The sequence below is a fragment of the Mobula hypostoma genome, chromosome 2 (genome assembly GCF_963921235.1).
Source record: "Mobula hypostoma chromosome 2, sMobHyp1.1, whole genome shotgun sequence".
NCBI lineage: Eukaryota > Metazoa > Chordata > Chondrichthyes > Myliobatiformes > Myliobatidae > Mobula > Mobula hypostoma.
The window spans coordinates 12,470,699-12,486,566 of NC_086098.1; positions in this window are offsets into that span (position 1 = coordinate 12,470,699).

Genomic DNA, 15,868 nt, shown 5'->3' on the forward strand with positions numbered 1-15,868 from the left:
TTTTTGTTTTACTTATTACTACCACAACACCCTGTTACAGTCATAGAGAACTACAGCACAGAAGCAGGCCCTTCAGTCCATCTAGTCCATGCCAAACAATTTAAACTGCCTACTCCCATCAATCTGTACCTGGACCATAATCCTCTATACCCCACCCATCCATGTGCTTATCGAAAACTTCTTTTAAACTTTGAAATCAAATCACATCCACCACTTGTGCTGGTAGCTCATTTCACACTCTCACCGCCCTCTTGAATGAAGAAGTTTCCCATCATGTTCCCCTTAAACTTTTCACCTTTCACCCTTAACCCATGACCTCTAGTTGTAAACAAAAAACACGCGCAAAATGCTAGAAGAACTTAGCAGGCCAGGCAGCATCTATGGAAAAAAAAGTTCCGTTGATGTTTCGGGCAGAGACCCTTCGGCAGGAGGTGAGAGAAAAAAGATGAGGAGTAGGTTATAAAGGTGGGGGAGAGGAGAGAGAACCACCAGGTGATAGGTGAAACCTGGAGGGGTGGTATGAAGTAAAGAGATGGGAAGTTAATTGGTAAAGAGATACAGGGCTGGAGAAGCGAGAGTCTGATAGGAGAGGACAGAACAATGGAAGAAAGAAAAAGAGGAGGAGCACCTGAGAGAGGTGATGGGCAGGCAAGGAGATAAACTGAGAAAGGGAAAAGGGGATGAGGAATGGTGAAGTGGGGCGGGGGGGAGAAAACCTGCTTGAATGTACCCTATCTATACGCCTCATAATTTTGTATACCTCTATCAAATCTTCCCTCAATCTTCTAATTTCTAGGGAATAAAGTTCTAAGCTAATCAATCTTTCCTTAAACTCAGGTCCTCCAGTCCCAGCAACATCCTTTATGAAATTTAATTAAAGTACAATTAAAATTGCAGATCAATTATTTGCATCAGAAATGGAAAATGGAAAGAAAAAGTTCTAAGTTGCAAAGAGGTGAAGAAATGGCAAGAACAAAGTGAATGTCAGTGTAAGGATGGTAACCAATTGTCCAATGCTTTAAGAGCATTCTCAAATTAATATGTAGACGAGTCAGCACAGAAACAGGCCCTTCGACCCATCTAGTCCATGCCAAAATCATTTAAACTGCTCGCTCCCATTGACCTGCAAAGAAAGAAAAAAAGCAAAGAACATGCTGCAGTTGTCAGAAACAGAACATCGAATTTGCCAGAAATCTGAAACAATGCTGTAGTAATACACAGCAGTATTTTTGGAGGGAAAAATAACAAATTAATGTTTAAGGTAGATGACGTTAGAACAGAACTAACTCATAATGACACAAACAGGAAGTGCTAGTTATCTGAAATTTTTGACTTCAGTATTAATTCCAAAATGCTCTAAAATGCTTAATAATGGTGCTGTATCTTACACCAAGATTCATTGAAATAGCACAGCAGGCCAAAGACTCACAGACTGGAATTTGAGTGGGATGAAGAATAAAAGTAACAAAAAAAAGTTTCCTTGTTCTAGAAACATAGAAAACCTAAAGGACAATACAGGCTCTTTGGCCCACAATGCTGTACCGAATGCGTACTTACTTTAGAAATTACCTAGGGTTACCCAGAGCCCTCTATTTTTCTAAGCTCCATGTACCTACCCAGGAGTCTCTTAAAAGACCCTATTGTAGCTGCCTCCACCACCGTCACCGGCAGCCCATTCCACGCACTCACCACTCTCTGCGTAAAAAGCTTACCCCTGACATCCCCTCTGTACCTAATTCCAAGCACCTTTAAACTGTCCTCTCTCGTGTAAGCCATTTCAGCCCTGGGAAAAAGCCTCTGACTATCCACACGATCAATGCCTCTCATCATCTTATACACCTAAGATTAAAGACATTTCTGATTAAAGTTGGACTCCAAACAATTGAAGTCAAAACATGTAGTACTTAGAAGTCTTTTCTTGATGTGGATAGAGAATTGGTTGGCAGACAGGAAGCAAAGAGTGGGAATAAACGGGACCTTTTCAGAATGGCAGGCAGTGACTAGTGGGGTACCACAAGGCTCAGTGCTGGGACCCCAGTTGTTTACAATATATATTAATGACTTGGATGAGGGAATTAAATGCAGCATCTCCAAGTTTGCGGATGACACGAAGCTGGGCGGCGGTGTTAGCTGTGAGGAGGATGCTAAGAGGATGCAGGGTGACTTGGATAGGTTAGTTAAGTGGGCAAATTCATGGCAGATGCAATTTAATGTGGATAAATGTGAAGTTATCCACTTTTGGTGGCAAAAACAGGAAAACAGATTATTATCTGAATGGTGGCCGATTAGGAAAAGGGGAGGTGCAACGAGATCTGGGTGTCATTATACACCAGTCATTGAAAGTGGGCATGCAGGTACAGCAGGCGGTGAAAAAGGCAAATGGTATGCTGGCATTTATAGCGAGAGGATTCGAGTACAGGAGCAGGGAGGTACTACTGCAGTTGTAAAAGGCCTTGGTGAGACCACACCTGGAGTATTGTGTGCAGTTTTGGTCCCCTAATCTGAGGAAAGACATCCTTGCCATAGAGGGAGTACAAAGAAGGTTCACCAGATTGATTCCTGGGATGGCAGGACTTTCATATGATGAAAGACTGGATGAACTAGGCTTATACTCGTTGGAATTTAGAAGATTGAGGGGTGATCTGATTGAAACGTATAAAATCCTAAAGGGATTGGACAGGCTAGATGCAGGAAGACTGTTCCTGATGTTGGGGAAGTCCAGAACGAGGGGTCACAGTTTGAGGATAAAGGGGAAACCAGTGGTCATGGGTTAAAGGTGAAAGGTGAAATGTTTAAGGAGAACATGAGGGCAAATCCCTTCACTCAGTGGGTGGTAAGAATGTGCAAGTGGTGCATGTAAGCTCGATTTCAATGTTTAAGAGAAGTTTTGGATAGATACATGGATGATAGGGATATGGAAAGCTATGATCTCGGTGCAGGTTCATGGGAGTATGCAGTTTAAATGGTTCAGCACAGAGTAGATGGGCCGAAGGGCCTGTTTCTGTGCTCTCCTTCTCTATGACTCGACGTACCTATATTTGTTCACTGAACTGAAGAGCTGGCACCCCTCAGCCAAGCTTATTACTAACCTGTGAATTTTCAACAGTGGTTGATTCTGAGAAAATACAGTGCCTACAAAAAGTGTTCATCCCCATTGGAAGTTTTCATTTATTATTGTTTTACGACATTGAATCACAGTGCATTTAATTTGGCTTTTTTGATCAACAGAAAAACTGCCTTTCGTGTCAAAGTGAAAACAGGTCTCTACAAAGTGATCTAATTTAATTACAAATATAAAACACTAAATAATTGATTGCGTAAGTATTCATTTAATATAACACACCAAATCATCACTTGTCCAGCCAATTGGTTTTAGAAGTCACATGGTTATTTAAATAGAGACCTGTGTGCAGTCAAGGTGTTTCAATTGACTGTAGTAAAAATACACCTGTATCTGGGAGCTCTAACTGCTGGTGAGTCAATATCCTGACAAAAACTACACCATGAAGACAAAAAAAACACTCTAAGCAACTCCACAAAAATGTTATTAAAAAGCACAAGTCAGGAGATGGATACAAGAAAATTTCCAAGTCACTGAACATCCCTTGGAGTACTGTTAAGTCGATCAACAAGAAATAGAAAGAATATGGCACAGCTGTAAATCTGCCTAGAGCAGGCCGACCTCAAAAACTGAGTGACCGTGCAAGAAGGGGACTAGTGAGGGAGGCTACCAAGAGACCTGTGACAACTCTGGAGGAGTTACAAGCTTCAGTGGTTGAGATGGGACGGAATGCGCATCCGACAATTGTTACCCGGGTGCTTCACCAGTCACAGCTTTATGGGAGAGTGGGAAAGAGAAAGTCACTGTTGAAAAAAACTCACATGAAATTTTTGCTAGAGTTTGCAAGAAGGCATGTGGAAAACTTTGAAGTCAGCTGGAAGAAGGTTCTATGCTCTGATGAAAGCAAAAGTGATCTTTTTGGCCATCAGTCTAAACGCTATGTTGGCAAAGATCAAACACTGCATGTCATCAAAAACACACCATCCCTACCGTGAAGCATGGTGGTGACTGCATCATGCTGTGGGGTTGTTTCAATGCAGCAGGCCAAGGAAGACTTGTGAAGGTAGAGGGTGAAATAAATTCAGCAAATTACATGGAAATCCTGAAGGAAGACCTGATGCAGTCTGCAAGAGAACTGTGACTTGGGAGAAAATTTGTTTTCCAGCAAGACAATGACCCCAGGCATAAAGCCAAAGCTACACAGGAATGGCTTATGTAAGGGGTTTCTTCTTTTGTTACTGCTAAGGCTAATGAAAATGGCTTCTTTGTTACGTTAGAATAAAATGGCTTCTTTGTTATGTTAGCTGCTGAGAAAGTGCTTCTCTTTCGCAGCTTGATTGGGTTATATTATTGATAAGAGAGAAAACGAACCAATTGGGATACATGCAACACACATCAAAGTTGCTGGTGAACGCAGCAGGCCAGGTAGCATCTCTAGGAAGGGGTACAGTCGACGTTTCAGGCCGAGACCCTTTGTCAGGACTAACTGAAGGAAGAGCTAGTAAGAGATTTGAAAGTGGGAGGGGGAGGGGGAGATCCAAAATGATAGGAGAAGACAGGAGGGGGAGGGATGGAGCCAAGAGCTGGACAGGTGATTGGCAAAGGGGATATGAGAGGATCGTGGGACAGGAGGTCCGGGGAGAAAGACAAGGGGTGGGGGGAACCCAGAGGATGGGCAAGGGGTATGGTAAGAGGGACAGAGGGAGAAAAAGGAGAGTGAGAGAAAGAATGTGTGTATAAAAATGAATAACGGATGGGGAACGAGGGGGAGGTGGGGCATTAGCCGAAGTTAGCGAAGTCGATGTTCATGCCATCAGGTTGGAGGCTACCCAGACAGAATATAAGAAGGTGTTGTTCCTCCAACCTGAGTGTGGCTTCATCTTTACAGTAGAGGAGGCCGTGGATAGACATGTCAGAATGGGAATGGGATGTGGAATTGAAATGTGTGGCCACTGGGAGATCCTGCTTTCTCTGACGGACAGAGCGTAGGTGTTCAGCAAAACAATCTAAACGCCAGAGAAAGGATCTCCCAGTGGCCGTGATGAGAGAGGAGGCGTGATGCTGTAAGCTGGGTGGCAGCACGGACCCCGAGCGGGAGTCTGAGGCCTAGAGTCTTCGGCGAGGAGAGGAGACAAAGACAGACTCGTGTAGAGCATCTGGTCGACCACCGTGGTTGGTCCCGGTGGCGGGTCGAGGGGGTCAGAGGGGATTGAATGGTGGAAAGAGGACTCCGTTAATTGAGCTCCAAGTGTTGTGCACGAAGTGGTTGAACTTTGATAAGTTTGGCACCTTTTATTTTCCTTTTATATTTTATCTCTATTAATTACATAGTTCCAGTAAGATCTATAAAGTGTAATTATTTAATCGCATATGGTGTATTGTCTGTTATTTGGCGGGGTGGGGTACATCACACAGCATCCACACAAACTTGTTTACCCAGTTTGGCAGGGCTGAAGGCTGCTCCCTCTAGACGAAAGCAAGTTGAGTGAGCCTGAGGCTTACCAGGGGGCTACACTTTAAAACAATAAATGTCTTGGAGTGGCCAAGTTCCACTTGATAAGGGCTGTTCACTCATGATCTCTGCGCAATTTGACAGGGCTTGATCAGTTTTGTAAAGGAGAATGGGGAAAGATTGCAGTGTCCAGATGTACAAAGCTGATCGAGACCTATCTACACAGACCCAAGGCTGTAACTGCTGCCACAGGTGCATCTACTAAATACTGACTGGAAGGGGGTGAGTACTTAAGCAATCAATTATTTTGTGTTTTATATTTGTAGTTAATTTAGATCATATTGTAGAGATCTGTTTTCATTTTGATACGAAAGAGTCTTTTTCTGTTGTCAGTGTCAAACAAGCCAAATTAAATCCACTGTGATTCAATGTTATAAAACAATAAAACATGAAAACTTACAAGGGGTGTGAATACTTTTTATAGGCACTGTATCAGGAATCAATTCATTGTCTTCACACTTGTATGATGTACACAAATATATCATATTCATGTACTTCAATATGCAATGATGTATTAATGTACATTAATACCTGTCTTTGACAAAGTAGATGCTTTGGGTAATTTTTTCATTTCATACCAAATGCTGTTTTGGATTACAATCTTTCACTACTTCACCGAAATTCCATTGCTGAGTCTCAGATTTATCCACCCTGACTTGTTCATTTAGTTCGTAAGACACAGGAGCAGAATTAGGCCATCTGACCCATCGAGTCTGCTCCGCCATTCAATCATGGCTGATATTGTTTTTCTGTGTTCTCCTCAAACCTAGTTCTCGGCCCTCTCCCCGTAACCTTTGATGCCATGTCCAATCAAGAACCTATCACTCTCTGCCTTAATTGCACCCAATGAGGTGAAAGAGGCATTAGTCATAATTGTTTCACTTGTCTTGAATCATTAGCTTTACCTCAGTTGTTGCTCTTCCACTCTTCCCTTCATACTGAGCTGTACCAAGTTCATTAGTGTCCAAAGACAATGGTTCAATAGTTTCTTTCAATGGTTCCACTTAAAATAAGAGAATGTGTACAGTATACAACCTGAAATTCTTATTCTTCACAGACATTCATGGAATCAGAAGAAAGCCCCAAAGAATGAATGACAGAAAAACGTTAAAACCCCAAAGCCCACTCACCGCCCCCAACACACAAGCAGTAGCAACGCATCAGCTTTCCCCCTCACTACACCCCCCACTTGTTCCAGCAGGAAGCATCAGGGCCCACCACCCAGCAAACAAGCAATAACAGAGCCCCAGAGAGAGAGACCATGATCTGCAGTCTAACAAAATCTGCTGTTCACCTGACAATATGACAAGGAAACATTTGAAATAAAAATGGTGATAAAATTTCGTGTTGTATGGCAATTGAAGGAAAAGTCATAAAATCCATGATTTGTTATGAAGTAACATAGGGACACTTGCTTCTTGAAGGCTACTTTAATGCCTACATTGGAAGTAGGATGAAAAGAAAATTACAATGAATATTTGATACTATGAAATTGCATAAAATTCTCAAACAAGTCTGAATATGGTCCATTGTTGGTCTTAAATTCTTCTGGCATTCCAGTACAGCAAGGGTTCATCGCATTCTCTCTTAAGTCCATTACCCCTATTGAGGCATAGGCCACTGACTGCAGCTCACCCAGAGCCCTCTGTCCTGGGCCAGGCTTTCGAGTTGTCTCCAGGTGTAGCCCATCTTCTAGGATCCTTCCTCACCCAGGGATGAGGTCTTTGGAGCTTCTGCTGTTGTTTCTGTAGCCGTGAGTTTTTAAGAATGGGGTTGCTACCCCATACCCAACCACCCTCCTTTCACAGCCAGGCTTAGTCGTGTTCATCTCATTATTTTACTGATATATTCCAATGTTGTGTAAGTACTTACATATCAGTACCCAATACATTTGCAGTTCACATCAAGGAGAACAAGGAATTTTGTTTTGACATGCAGTCCTTGGAGTGTCTAAACCAGCCATGGTTATAGTGATGTCTTGTGAACTATTAGTCTCCATTAAGGCAATCTGATGCCACTTCTTCAAAATTCTCAGCAGTATTTGACCTAAAAGCTCCTGGGACGTAATGATGAGGCTTTATGAGGAATTGGTCAGACTACATCTGGATTATTGTGAGCAGCTTTGGCTCCCTTATCTAAGGAAGGATGTGCTGGCATTGAAGAAGGTCCAGAAGGGGTTCACAAGAATTATCCCAGGAATGAAAGGGTTAACAAATGAGGAGCAGTTGATGGCTCTGAGTGGGCGTGTACTTGCTGGAATTTCGAAGAATGAGGAGGGAACTCAATGACACCTTTGGAATATTGAAAGACGCAGATAAAGAGGACGTTGAAAGGTTGTTTCTAATCGTGGCGAAGTCTAGGACCAGAGGGCACAGCCTAAGAATACAAGGATATTCCTTTAGAACAGAGAGGAGGATGAATTTCCTCAGCCAGAGGGCAGTGTATCTATGGAAATCATTGCCAAAAATGGCTGAGAGACCAAGTTATTGGGAATATTTAACTGGAAGTTGATAGGTTCTTGATCAGTAAGGACTGTGTATGCTGCAGTTGTTACCAACTTCATTAAAACCTGTGCGGATGAGTGTGTGCCTGCAAAGACTTACTGTACATTCCCAGACCAAAAGCCGTGGATGAACCAGGAGGTACATCATCTGCTAAAGGCCAGATCTGTGGCATTCAAGTCTGGTGATCCAGAAAACTAGGTATAATTTGCGGAGGGCTATTTCAAGGGCAAAGAGACAACTTTGAATGAGGTTGGAGGTGACATCGGATGCACAGCAACCCTAGCAGGGCTTGCAAAACATTACTTCCTAGAAAGCGAAACCCCAATATCATGAATGGCAGCGATGCTTCACTACCAGATGAATTCAATGCCTTCTATGTCCACTTTGAAAGAGAGAATACAACTACAGCCATGAAGATCCCTGCTGCACCCGATGACCTTGTGATCTCTGTCTCAGAGGCCAATGTTAGGCTGCCTTTAAAGAGAGTGAACCCGCTCAAGGTGGAAGGTCCCAATGGAGTACCTGGTAAGGCTCTGAAAACCTGTGCCAACCAACTGGCAGGAGTATTCAAAGACATTTTCAACCTCTTACTGCTACGGGCGGAAGCTCCCACTTGCTTCAAAAAGTCGACAATTATACCAGTGCCTAAGAAGAATAACGTGAGCTGCCTTAATGACTGTCGCCCAGTAACACTCACATCAACAGTAATGAAATGCTTAGAGAGGTTGGTCATGACTAGACTGAACTCCCACCTCAGCAAGGACCTGGACAACAGGCAGATGCAATCTGAATGGCTCTCCACGCTGTTTTAGACCACCTAGACAACACAAACACCTATGTCAGGATGCTGTTCATTGACTATAGCTCAGCATTTAATACCATCATTCCCATAATCCTGATTGAGAAGTTGCAGAACCTGGGCCTCTGTACCTCCCTCTGCAATTGGATCCTCGACTTCCTAGTTGGAAGACCACAATCTGTGTGGATTGGTGATAATATATCCTCTTCACTGACGATCAACACTGGTGCACCTCAGGGGTGTGTGCTTAGCCCACTGCTCTACTCTCTATATAACCATGACTGTGTGGCTAGGCATAGCTCAAATACCATTTATAAATTTGCTGATGATACAACCATTGTTGGTAGAATCTCAAGTGGTGATGAGAGGGCGTACAGGAGTGAGATATGCCAACTAGTGGAATGGTGCCACAGACACAACCTGGCACTCAACGTCAGTAAGATGAAAGAGCTGATTGTGGACCTCAGGAAGGGTAAGACGAAGGAACACATACCAATCCTCATAGAGGGATCAGAAGTGGAGAGAGTGAGCAGTTTCAAGTTCCTGGGTGTCAAGATCTCTGAGGATCTAACCCTGGTCGCAACGTATTGATGCAGTTATAAAGAAGGCAAGACAGCGGCTATACTTTATTAGGAGTTTGAAGAGATTTGGTATGTCAACAAATACACTCAAAAACTTCTATAGATGTACTGTGAGAGCATTCTGACAGGCTGCAGCACTGTCTGGTATGGGGGGGGGGGGCGGGTGTGCGGGGCTACTGAACAGGACCAAAAGAAGCTGCAGAAGGTTGTAAATCTAGTCAGCTCCACCATCTTGGGTACTAGCCTACAAAGTACCCAGGACATCTTCAGGGAGAAGTGTCTCAGAAAGGCAGCGTCTCAGAAAGGCAGCTTCCATTATTAAGGACCTACTGCACCCAGGGCATGTCCTTTTCTCACTGTTAGTATCGGGTAGGAGGTACAGAAGCCTGAAGGCACGCACTCAGTGATTCAGGAACAGCTTCTTCCCTTCTGCCATCTGATTCCTAAACGGACTCTTGGACAGTACCCAACTTTTTGTTAATATACAGTATATTATATCTTTTTTTGCATGATTTTTAATCTATTCAATATACATATACTGTACAAAGTACACTGAATAAGATTTATTTATTTTTTTCTTCTGTATTATGTACTGCATTGAACTGCTGCTACTACGTTAACAAATTTCACGTCACATGCCGGAGATAATAAACCTGATTCTGACATCAAATGCCACAGGGAGAGGGCAGAAGGCAGGGAGAAGAAAGATAAAATGGGGTTGAGGGGGATAAAAAGGCAGCCATGCTGAGACGGTGGAACAGACTCAGTAAGTCAAAGCTCCTATGTCTTTTGGTCTTGTCACCTTCATGTTGATGATATTGGAATGTTTTGCATGTTTTTTGTATAAAATATATTTTATGAAAACACCTGGGGCAACAACTCAGTGTCCCTTGGTCTGATGACTATGCGATCTTTCCATTGCTGTTTGATTGTAAGCCTCCATTGGCAGATTATTTATTTATGATTATTATTTTTTCTTCTGTATTATGTACTGCATTGAACTGCTGCCTCTAAGTTAAAAAATTTCACGACACATGCCGATGATAATAAACCCGATTCTCATTCTGATTCATTGATTTTGTTTACCGTCACTGTTCCATAGATTTGTTAAGTATGCCCGCAGGAAAACGAATATCAGGGCTGTTTGTGGTGACATGTATGTACTCTGATAATAAATTTTACTTTTACTCTTGAACTTTGAGATTCTGGAAATCCAGAGCCACGCACGAAATGCTGGAGGATTGCAGCAGGTCAGGTAGTACCTAAGGAAAGGAATTAAGCAGTTGCCGTTTCAGGCCGAGACCGTTCATCAGGATTCAAAAGGAAGGGGGAAGAAACCAAAATAAGAAGGTGGGGTGAGAAGAGGGAGTACAGCTAGCAGGTGATAGGAGAAACCAGGTGAGGGGGAGGGGTGGGATGATGTGAGAAGCTGGGAGATGATAGGTGGAAGAGATAAAGGGCTGAAGAAGAAAGAATTTGACAGGAGAGGAGAATGGACCACAGGAGAAAGAGAATGGGGAGATGAGGCGAAGAGAAAGGGTAAGAAGGGGGCTAGAAAAGGGAATGGAAAAACAGAGTAGGGCAAGGGGCAGAAATGACTGGAAGTTACAGAAATTGATGTTCATGCTGTCAGCTTAGAGGCTTCCAAGATGGAATAGGAGGTGTTGCTCCTCTAACCTAAGAGTGGCCTCATCATTACAGTAGAGGAGGCCATGGAATCACATACCGGGATGGGAATTGGAAGATGAATTAAAATGGGTGGCCACTGGGAAAACCACCATTTGTGGTGGATGGAGCGAAGGTGTTCGACCATTCATCTGGTGTCCATGATCATATATACTTTTACTAAACATTTTAGAACACAGATGCTATAGAACAAATTAGTTAAACTATTGTTACATTGATGAAGTCTTTCCTGTTGCATGTTTGTTGAAAATCGATGTTCTTATGAAGTTGGTGCTAGCACCATTCTAAGTTGGCAAAATCTAGAATAATGGTGATTCCATCCCAGAAGGAACCAAATCAAAGCAATATTTATCTTGATTTTATCTTGCATGAAAACAGATTGTAATCCATTAGTGATTAGTGATGAGCAATAAATTCCTAAAACTAAATGAAGATAAAATTGAAATACTTCTGGTTGGTCCCAAAGCCAAATGAGATAAACTTGGGAACTTGGCTCCCCTTGTAAAATCAGAAGTAACGGGCCTGGGTGTTATTCTTGATTCATATTTGAATTTTAAATCTCACATGAAGAAAGTGACCAGAGCAGCATTTCTATACTTAAGAGATATTACAAAGGAATATCTGTTTCTGTCATGTAATGATGCTGAAAAACTAATTCATGCCTTTAAATCAAATAGACTATATTACTGCAATTTACTGGCCTTCCAATGCAATCTATTGACAAAAATCAACTCATTCAGAACAACACTGCTAGATATTTACATAAAATTGGGATGAGGGAAAATACCACTCCCATCCTAGCTATTCTGCATTGGCTTCCTGTATCTTTTAGAATTGATTTTAAAGTTCTATTATTTGTTTCTAAAGCTCATACTGGTGTGGGACCAGAGTATATCACAAAATAGTTTTCATTTTATAATTCTGCTTCTTCCACCAATTTCTTAAATAAGCAATCTCCCTCAAAATAAAATTAGCAGGTTATCTTCTTTGAACTATGCTCCTAAACTGTGGAATTCTGTACCTAAAGCTATAAGGTTCAAAGTAAAATTATTATCAAAGTACATATACTGTATGTCACCATATACAACTCCGAGATTCATTTTCTTACAGGTATCACGTTTTCTTACAGGCATACTCAATAAACCCATAGAATAATAACCATAAGAGAATCAATAAAAGAGTGCACCAAAAGGACAGACAAGCAGTGTGCAAAAGACAAAAGACTGTGCAGCGTCACAGAAAATAAATAAATAAAAATAAATTTAAAAATAGTAAATTACAAGATTTAAAAGTACATCGTTTAAAGGGAAATTACATGCTGCAGATTGCTGTGAGAGTAATTCGAAAGAGGTATATTTAGAAGTATTGTCCAGAGCCCGTGGAACGGGGATGCAGAATCAGTTGACACTTTTAAACGTCATTTCAAAACCTATTTATTTAGCCTTGCTTTTAACTAACATCCTTTTGTCTTTTATTTTCATGTTTACACTTTTAAGCCATTGTAAACCATGTTGAACTACATTGTATGAAAAGTGTTCTATAAATAAAGTTGTTAATATGATTATTATCTTCAGAACAAGCTACCCCACCTCTGCACCTCCCACCCACCCACTCACACCCCTCCAACCCCAGGGCAGGCCGCCTCCAGGCCTCCCGCGGACTCACAGACATTGGGGATATAGGGTTCAGTTTAAACACAGGTCTGGACTGGCTGGAGAAAAAAGTCTCAAAAATATTGTTAGAACACGAAACACATCACTTTAGACCATGTTTGTCTCAGGACTCTGATGTATTGAATCAGAATCAGGGTTGTTATCACCAGCATGTGTCATGAAATTTGTTAACTTACCAGCAGCAGTTCAATACAATGCATAATATAGGGAAAAAAGGTAAAAATAAATAAATAAGTAGATCATTTACAGTATATGTATATTGAATAGATTAAAAATCATGCATAAAGAGAAATAATATATATTAAAAAGTGAGCTTGTGTTCATGGGTTCAATATCCATTTAGTAATCAGATGGCAGAAAGGAAGAAGTTGTTCCTGAATTGCTGAGTGTGTGCCTTCAGGTTTCTGTACCTCCTACCTGATGGTAACAGTGAGAAAAGGGCATGTCCTGGGTGCTGGGGGTCCTTAATAATGGACACTGCCTTTCTGAGACACCGCTCCTTGAAGGTGTCCTGGGTACTTTGTAGGCTACCCAAGATGGAGCCAACTAAATTTATGACCCTCTGCAGCTTCTTTCCGTCTGTGCAGTAGCCACCCCATACCAGACAGAGATGCAGCCTGTCAGAATGCTCTCCAGATCCTTTTGAGCATTTTTGTTGATATACCAAATCTCTTCAAACTACTAATAAAGTATAGTCACTGTCTTGCCTTCTTTATATCTGTATTGATATGTTGGGACCAGGTTAGGTCCTCAGAGATCTTGACACCCAGGAACTTGAAACTGCTCATTCTTTCCACTTCGGATCCCTCTATGAGGATTGGTATGTGTTCCTTCATCTTACTCTGCCTGTAGTCCACAATCAGTTCTTTGGTCTTACTGATGTTGAGTGCAAGGTTGTTGCTGCGATACCACTCAACTAGTTGGCATATCTCACTCCTGTAAGTCCTCTTATCTCCATCTGAGTTTCTACCAACAATGGTTGTATCATCAGCAAATTTATAGATGGTATTTGAGCTATGCCTAGCCACACAGTCATGTGTATACAGAGAGTAGAGCAGTGGGTTAAGCACACACCCCTCAGGTGTGCCAGTGTTGATTGTCAGCGAGGAGGATATGTTATCACCAATCCGCACAGATTGTGGTCTTCTGGTTAGAAAGTTGAGGATCCAATTACAGAGGGAGGTACAGAGGCCCAGGTTCTGCAACTTCTCAATCAGGACTGTGGGAATGATGGTATTAAATGCTGAGCTATAGTCGATGAACAGCATCCTGATGTAGGTGATTGTGTCCTCTAGGTGGTCTAAAGCTGTGTGAAGAGCCATTGAGATTGTGTCTGCCATTGATCTATTGTGGCGACAGGCAAATTGCAATGGGTCCAGGTCCTTGCTGAGCCAAGAGTTCAGTCTAGTCGTGACCAACCTCTCAAAGCATTTTATCACTGTCGATTTGATTGCTACTGGACAATAGTCATTAAAGCAACTCACATTATTCTTCTTACTCACTCTTCCTTCAGTTAGTCCTGACGAAGGGTCTCGGCCTGAAACGTCGACTGCACCTCTTCCTAGAGATGCTGCCTGGCCTGCTGCATTCACCAGCAACTTTGATGTGTGTTGCTCACATTATTCTTCTTAGGCACTGGTATAGTTGTTGCCTTTTTGAAGCAAGTGGGAACTTCTGTCCATAGCAGTGAGAGGTTGAAAATGTTCTTAAATATTCCTGCCAGTTGGTTGACACAAGTTTTCAGAGCCTTACCAGGTGCTCTGTTGGAGCCTTCCACCTTCCGAGGGTTCACCTTCTTTAAAGACAGCCTAACGTCGGCCTCTGAGACAGAGATCGCAGGGTCTCTGGGTGCAGCAGAGATTTTCACAGTTGTAGTTATATTCGCCCTTTCAAAGCGGATGTAGAAGGCATTGAGTTTATCTGTGAAGCATTGCTGCTATTCGTGCTATTGGGTTTCGCCTTGTAGAACATTAACCCTGCCAGAATTATAATGCATCCAATGTTGCCTCCAACCTCGTTCGAAATTGTTGCACCGTTTTTATAGGAAAAGAGAGTTGGCTCAAACACAAGCAGTGTTTTCAGCCTGTAACAAGGCTTGCATGTTATTCACATTCCACGTGCTGAGGATGCAGATGAAATTCGTGGCCAATGGTAATGCTTATGTGGGGGAAAAAATATACTGTGGATGAGTGGGCTGAAGTGAGGGAATCGAAGAAAGTGATTTTCCTCACAGAAATATGCTCCAAGGTAAATTGGTCACTAGTTTAATATTTCCACAGAAAGCTAAAGACATGCCTCATGCAGAAAAAGTACAAAGTGTTTTAACTAACAGCAGTTTGACATGGCTGAGAGCTAAATTTGGCACACCTAATTAGAAAATAGAAGTGGGTAAATTGTTAAGCTGAAAGATCTATCAAGCATTGCAACTCAGGAGAATTGCAAGGTGTGTACTTTGAGGTCAATTCATATGCAGCGAGTGATCTTGGTATTAGAATTAGAATCAATTTGGATCAAGTTGAGCTGTTGGTTCAGCTTTGGTCACCCTGCTATGGGAAAGATGGTTTTAAACTGGAAAGAGTGCATCAAAGACTGACAAGGACGATCAGTATCAGGTTTAATATATTATGAAATCTGTTGCTTTGCTGCAGCAGTACAATGTAATACATAAAAATACTATAAATTATAACAATATTAAATTAAGTAAGTTGGACAAAAAAAGATCAAAATAGTGAGAGAGATAGGTCAAAGGATTTGACCCTGAGCGGGACCGTGATTCAGTGAAGCCCGGGGTGTGATTGATTGAGGATCGGTGATTTGGAGAAACTGTGAGCTCCAACTTGTGCATTTTAGACTGCTTCATTAAAATGGGGTTCTTTTCTTTACTAACCCTTTAGTCAAATTAATAATCATAAAGGTAATCTTTTAATTGTATTCTGCGTGCTCTCTGTTATTTCGTGGCACTAATTTGTAACAGGGTAGCATCCACTCAAACCGGGGTTTGGGGTGGGAGTGCACCTCAATCTCGCGAGTTTAGTGGAGCCAGAGGTTGTCT